Source organism: Cynocephalus volans, chromosome 11 (assembly GCF_027409185.1).
Source record: "Cynocephalus volans isolate mCynVol1 chromosome 11, mCynVol1.pri, whole genome shotgun sequence".
Lineage (NCBI taxonomy): Eukaryota > Metazoa > Chordata > Mammalia > Dermoptera > Cynocephalidae > Cynocephalus > Cynocephalus volans.
The window spans coordinates 18,456,742-18,464,088 of record NC_084470.1 but is presented as its reverse complement, the minus strand read 5'-3'; the positions used below and the strand labels follow the sequence as shown (position 1 = coordinate 18,464,088).

Here is a 7,347-nt window from a genome sequence, read left to right as displayed (position 1 = left end):
TGTGTCTTCAGGGTAAATTTCTAAAAGAAGGATTATCTGGGTCAAAGGGTGGACACTTAGGAAATTTTGTTGGATGTTGCCAATTTCCCTCCTAGAGGGCTGGTATCTTCGCATTCCCATCAGCAATGTGCGGGAGTAATGGGCCTGACTTTTCATCTCTCATTCTTATTTAAAATAAATTTGACACGTTTTCTTCATAGCCAGATTCTGTTCGTACAATTTTACCCTGTTATCTGTCATTTCTCTTTCCTTGCTTTCAGTTATCTGTGATCAGCCACAATCTGAAAATATTAAATGAAAAATTCCAGAAATAAACAATTCATAAGTTTTAAATTGTACACTGTTCTGAGGAGCATGGTGCGACACCCTCTCTCTCCCTTTGTCCGGTGTATACATGCTGTATGTGCTACCCTCATGGACATCGTCTGCTCCTGGCATCCAACCATCGACATCGTCATGGCTCGATGTCCCAGGATCTCTGAATCAGATGATCTTCCTTCTGACATATCATCAGGAGGTCAATAGGCTAATGCCATGACACAGTGTCTAGACCATTCACCTCACCTCATTGTGTCATGTAGGCATTGTTATGACTGTTCTCTTTTATTATTAATTATTGCTGTTTATAACCTACTGTGCCTAATTTATAAATTAAACTTTATCACAGGTATGTATGTATAGGAAAAAAACACATATATAGAGGGTTTGGTACTATCCACGGTTTCAGGCATCCACTGAGGGTCTTGGAATGTAGTCCCCATGAAAAAGGAGCGTAGACAGGACAACCTTTTTACTTGGGATTCAAGAGAAGTGAGAAAAGGAGTTAAGTCAAGAGCTAGGAAATTCATTCATTCATGGAGGACCTTTATGTCAAGTCAAGAAGTTTGTCTTTTATTCAATGAGAAGACAATCAAGGAATTTTTTAGTAGTAACATGGCTAGATTATTAGTTAGCATGATTATGGTAACAATTAGGAATCACTTTTTTATAGGAAACATTATCCTAAGAAGGAATCATTTTGCTGAAAATAATAGACTACTCCATTGTCAATGGTTCAAGTAGAGAAAGATGTGAACCCTGGACCTTGGTGCTCTGGGCACCACTCTCTAAGCAACTGAGCTAACCAGCCAGCCCTCTTAGCCTTGTCTTCGTGCTTGAGAGGTGTCTACAGCTTCAGGATCATATTCTTACAGAGTAATGCTCCAAGCTGGAAAAAAAGGCAAGGACAAGTGGAGTTTTCACCTTTCTCCAGGATGGACCTCCTATCAAGAGAGAAAATCTTCCCCAGGAAGCCCTGGTAGACTTTCCCTTAAGTTTCATTGATCAAGATTGGGTCACTTGCTTACTTCTGGATCAATCACTGGTAAAGGGAAATGAAATCACCAGAAATGGCTGAGACCTGTCAGGAGTTTTCTTCTGAGGCTGAGTATATTGCTACTGGACTAAGTTTAAAAACATCATCTGTTAATGTAAAAGAGATGAAGGAGGCTTTTCAGTGGGCAACCAAGAGTGATGGCCACATCACCCTGGGTGTTATTTGGAGAACACTGCGGGGAGGGACTGAGGAGAGGAAGAGAAGACTAGACTGCCAAGGTCTGGGGAGAGGTGATAAAGGTCTGCACTAGGGGAGCCTACTCCCAGTTATGTTGCTCATGAAGTCAGCTGAGCCCTTCTAGAGTCTTGCACACTCGAGTCTCCATGCACATTGTCTTTCAAGTGTACATTTTCCAGTGTCAAGAGAGTACTAGCTGTGTGGCCCTGAACACGTTATTAACCTTTCTGAGCCTCACACAGGTCACTTTGGCTCTAGGAGAAAGGATGTGAGCCTGTCCATGATGTTGCTCAGAGAATTCTTTCCAAATTTACTTCTAATCAATGGTTTTGGCCAATAGCATGCTTTTCTTTAATTGGCAATTACATATTCCTTTTAATGCTACAGGAATCCCAGATCCTTTTAGTAGATGGCATTGTAATTGCAGTTTTTGTCTTAAACCACTTAATTTTCAGAGGGAATGAGCAACTATGTCAAGGACATATAAGATAATTCAATGAAAAAGATGAAATGCTTGACTACCACACAAGTAATAGCTGACAAAAAAGCCTCAAGTGGCAATAAATCAGGTAGCGTGAAGTAGGCAACTTTCAGCCGTGTGGGTGGAATGTATCCCCAGGTATTAATTCCCCAAGTGCTCGAAGCCAGCTGTCCTCTCTGTTGGCTTGACCTGGCCTCTTCTCAGCAGGGCAGGTGCTCTCAGTGTTAGTAGTGGGTACAGAGGCAGCAGTCAGGGCTTAAGAGTCAGCTATACCTGTATTTAAATTCCAGCTCTGTTATTTATTGCTACGTGATGCTGTGCTGTTAAATATGGGTAAGAAATCCTGTGCCTGAAAGATATTATGTGCCTTTGATGAAATAATGACAAATGAAAGCCAAGGTCACGGGCACCCTTCTCCCTCTGTGACTCCCATGGATTTACTTCTGTGCCTTGACAAAGCCCTATGTCTCTATGTATCTTCTCGGCCTCCCTGGGGTCACAGCCTAATCCACCATCTGCCAGCTACGAGGACTAGACCAGCAGAGGAACGAGAGCAAGGAGGAACAATGCTTTCTCCAACCCCACACCCAGTATTTCTTTCAGGACTCAAGCAGCACTGAGCTACCTGCTTCTCTCTTTATAAAGAAAAATTAATATATGTTTTTAAACACCTACCCAGTGCCCAGTTTCTATACTGGATTTTGTGGTTGATAGAAAGAAGTATAAGATATGGTCCCCACTTTCTAGGAACCTAAAATCCCCCTAAGGACCCAAAATAAGCAGCTCTGCCACTTACTATCTCTGTGGCCTTAAAGTCACTTGGCCTCTCCGCACCTCTGTTCTTTTGTCTATAAAACAGAGCCACCAGTACCCACATCATTAGGTTGTCATGAGATTTAAAGTCACTACTACATGTAAGGGACCTAGCACAGAGTAGGCACTTGGAAAATCTGAGTTCCTTCATCGTCAAACCACACGGTAGTTAAATAATACAGAAGAATATCTATTACAAGACAGTCTATAATTTCAGGAAAGGCCTGATTTTCTCAGATGCATCATGGGAGCTTTGGCCTCAGGCCCTTGTTCTGCACCAATGATAAGGGATAAAGATTGTGGCACTCAAGATAGAAATGGCACATGGAAGATTGAGAAAGTAATTCAGTTATCCCCTCAATGCCCAGCCCACTGATACTGTTCACCCTCAAACTGCATTCTTATGATCAACCTGGCTCTACGGCCTTCCAGCCCATTATGAATGAATCGTCCCTCCTCCTGTACCCTGTCAATTTTCATGATCATGTGACTCACCTGCTTTGGCCAATGGCATATGAGAGGATGCAATAGACACCACATCAGAGCAGAAACATTAAGTGCATTCCGATGGTTTATTTGGTCTCATGCTCTTGTCTTCTACCATGAGAACAGCATATCTCAGATGGGTCCCAAAATGTGAAAGCATGGTGCTCAAGGTAAGCCAAGCATGACAAAGTTAAGCAGACCAGTAGACCAGCAGATCCAGGAGCTAGAAAGGTGTTTTATTGTAAGCCACTGAGATGTGGAACGTGTCTGTTGCCACAGCAAAAGTTAATACGTCAACATTAATTGAACACTTGTTCTGTGTTTGCACTGTCCTAAGCATTTTACATGTGTGCTATCATTTAATCCTCACATTAATCGTGTTTCACCCAGGGTTCTCCATTGTAAACATCAGGAAATTACCCTGGCTGTGTGCAAAAGGAAGTGCAAAAGGAAAACTTCTACTTCCAGCCAAGATGGAAAAACAGAATCTGGATCTGCCCTCCCATCTGGAAAAAACTGAAAAGACAGACAAAACATATAAAACAATGGTTCTCAAGATATTAGACAATAGGCAATGAAGGACAGTGATCTCTGAGAGATGGAAAACCAGCATGATAAACCCCGCGACTGAACCAGCCTATGACCTGGACAGAGTTTTCAGATACAAAAGAGGGGAAACCAGGCAGAGCTAGGCAATCTCCTCAATTTGGGAATATGAAGCTGAGAGCAGGGAGGCCAAGGCAACTAAAACTTGCAGGGCAGAATTTTCAGGGAAAGGAAAAAGCTACACAAAGAGAGGAGCATAGAGAATTGCAAAGGGTCCCCCTTGATGACTGAGCTGAGTACAGATCAACACGTGCATGACAGGAAATTATCCAAGGCCTGGAAAAAGAACAACCAAAAAAGATTAGAGGGAATGATCTGTGGAGCTCACAGAGGACCAGGAATAGTGCCAAGTCCCACCAGCCAGAGTGGACATTTAGTGGACTACTAAGGATCTTGCTCCATAGTGGGAGAAAATTACCAGGCATGCAAAGAAGCAGTTATACATAAGCCAAAAGGAGGAGAAAATTTCATCAACTGAAAGTGACCCAGAAATGACAGAGATAATAGAATTAGTAGACAAGGACATTTTAAAAAGTTTTATAACTGTATACCATATGTTCAAGGAGCTAGAAGAAAAATTGAACACGTTAAGTAAAGGCATAGAAGATATAAAAAGGCCCAAGTTGAATTTTTAGAGATAAAACTGCAATGTCTGAGATAAAAAGTACACAGGATAGGATTAATACCAGATTAGACATTGCAGAAGGAAGGAATAGTGAACTTGAAGACATGAAAATAGAAACTGTGGAAAATGTCAAATGCCTTGATAAAAAAAAATAAGATTACCCAATCATATCAAAAAAATAAATAAAATGAAGCGCACACAGATAAAAAAAATTTTTAAATGTACTGCAGGACAACTTCAGGCAGCCTACATGTGTATGTAATTGGAGTCTTTGAAGAAAATGGAAGGGGTAGGAAAATATTTTAAGAAATAATGGCCCCCAAATTTCCCACTGATGAAAACTGTAAACCCACAGATCTATAAAGCTCAACAAAAGTACAAGAAGCAAACAGACAAACAAAAAGACACCAAGACACTTAATAATCACATGGATTAAAACCACAGAAAAAAGGGCCGGCCCGTGGCTCACTCGGGAGAGCGTGGTGCTGACAACACCAAGGCCACGGGTTCAGATCCCCTTACCGGTCATCTTTATAAAAAAAAAAAAAAAAAAGACACAGAAAAAGAAAAAAGCATGTTAAAGGCAGCCGGGGGAAGGAGAGAACACTTTACAGAAGAAGGCAAATGAGGAGGATAGCAGATTGTTTGTTTAAACAGAAGAACAATGAAGCAGCAGCATCGAAGAGCTGAAAGAAAAAAAAATCCCCACAGATATGTGCCATCAATTCTGTTACAATAAATTAAAAAAAGGAAAAAAAAAGAAATTTTTTTAAAAGAAAAAAAAAATTCCATCAACCTAGAATTCTTTATCAACAAAAAATATCATTTAAAAATGAAAGCAAAATAAAACTTTTTCAGACATACAAAAGCCGAACTAATTGATCGCTATCAAAACTATCCTATAAGAAATGCTAAAAGGAAATCTTTCAGGCTGAAGAGAAATTGTACCAGATGAAAATGTGGATCTACACGAAGGAATAAAAAAAATTGGAAATGGTAACTATGTGGATAGATACGACAACTTTAAAATTAGTATTTCAGTCTCTTTAAAAGATAATTGACTCTTTAGAGCAAAAATAACAATGTATTAAGGAGGTTATAACATATGTAGAAGTAAAGTGTATGATAGCTATATACAAAGGTCAGAGGGGAGAAATGGAAATATACTTACGTAAAGTTCTTGTACTGGCATGAAATGGTATAACGTTACTTGGAGGTAGACCGTGATGAGTTAAAGATGTATACTGTATAAACCCTAAATCAGCCACTAAAATAACACAACAACGACTTATAGCCAATACACCAACAAAGAAAATAAGATGGACTTATAAAAAAGTAATCAGAAAAAGGCAGAAAAAAGAGGGAAAAAAGTGACGAAGAACAGATGGGACAATTACAGAACAAATAGCAAGACAGTAGATTTAAATCCAACCGTATCAATAATCATATTAAATGTAATATAATAGTCTAAATATCCCAATCAAAAGGCAGCGATTACCCAATCATATCAAATCAAGTCACAATGATATGCTGTATAATATGTTTCTAGAAGAAACCCATTTTAAATACAAGGACACATATAGGTTAAAAGTAAAAGGATGGGAAAAGATATACCTTGCTAACACTAATTTTAAAAAGAATGTAAACACCAAGATCAAGGGTGGGGATTCTCACAGTGTCCTGCTACCAAAAATAAAATTAAAAAATAATAAAAATAATCTAGAGTGGTTAATATTAATATCAAACAAAGTAGATTTCAGAGCAATGAGTACTAGCAGGCACAAATGTTTTCATAAAAAGATAGAACAAACCAAAAGTGTATACACCTAAAAAAAAAGCTTCAAAATGCCTGAAACAAAAACCAACGGAACCGAGGGCAACCTGGCATGCGGCACCCACCTGGCACCCCTGCAAGTGGAGTCTCGTCCCTTGCTGATGGGCAGGCCTTACCGGTGCCCACAGACAGGAATCAGCACGTCTTCCAGCAGCTGAGAGAGACAGTGAGTCAGGACACGGGAAGGACGGCTAGTCAGGCTTGTGGGATCACCTAGGAAGAGAAGTACTAAAGCAGTAAGAAGAAAGCATTTCAATTTGGGACACTTATTTGCAGCTGGAAATGGGGAATGGGCTATCAGACCAGACTTCTATGCTGCCCAGCCTGCCTGCATTTCAGTCCTTCCACATTGTTCCTCAAGGTTTGGACTGTGAGGGAGAGACAACCATCTTATACAGGCTGCAGTTCGATGAATTCCTAAATACTGTACCTACCAAAGGATTTAACACTGAGAAAAATAAGGTAACTTCAGGAAATTCAAAAACAGTTGCTTTTCACTTCTGGGATGTGGGTGGTCAGGAGAAATTAAGGCCACCGTGGAAGTCATATACAGATGCACAGATGACATTGTGTTTGTTGTGGACTCTGTGGATGTCCAAAGGATAGAAGAAGCCAAAACTGAACCATAAAATAATGAAGATATGAGAAAATCAAGGAGTTCCTGTAGTTACAGTTGCTGACAAACAAGACCACAGGAAGTCATTGTCCCCCTCGGAAATGGAGACATTGTTAGCAAAGGGTGAACTGAGCTTATCACCTCCCTGGCATTTGCAGCCTACCTGTGCAATCATAGGAGATGGACTAAAGGAAGGACTTGAGAAACTACATGATATGATAATTAAAAGAAGAAAAATGTTGCAGCAACAGAAAAAGAAAAGATGAATATTGGTACCTCTTATATCTGTGTGGAGTAGGGTTTCACGGGTCTGATTTTGACAAATGGAGAGTGT

At 40.0% G+C, this 7,347-nt stretch overlaps 1 pseudogene; it reads left to right on the top strand.

The window, feature by feature from the left end:
• The first annotated feature begins 6,679 nt into the window (after window positions 1-6,679).
• On the top strand, window positions 6,680-7,279 carry LOC134391363 (ADP-ribosylation factor-like protein 4A; annotated as a pseudogene).
• The last annotated feature ends 68 nt before the right edge of the window (window positions 7,280-7,347 follow it).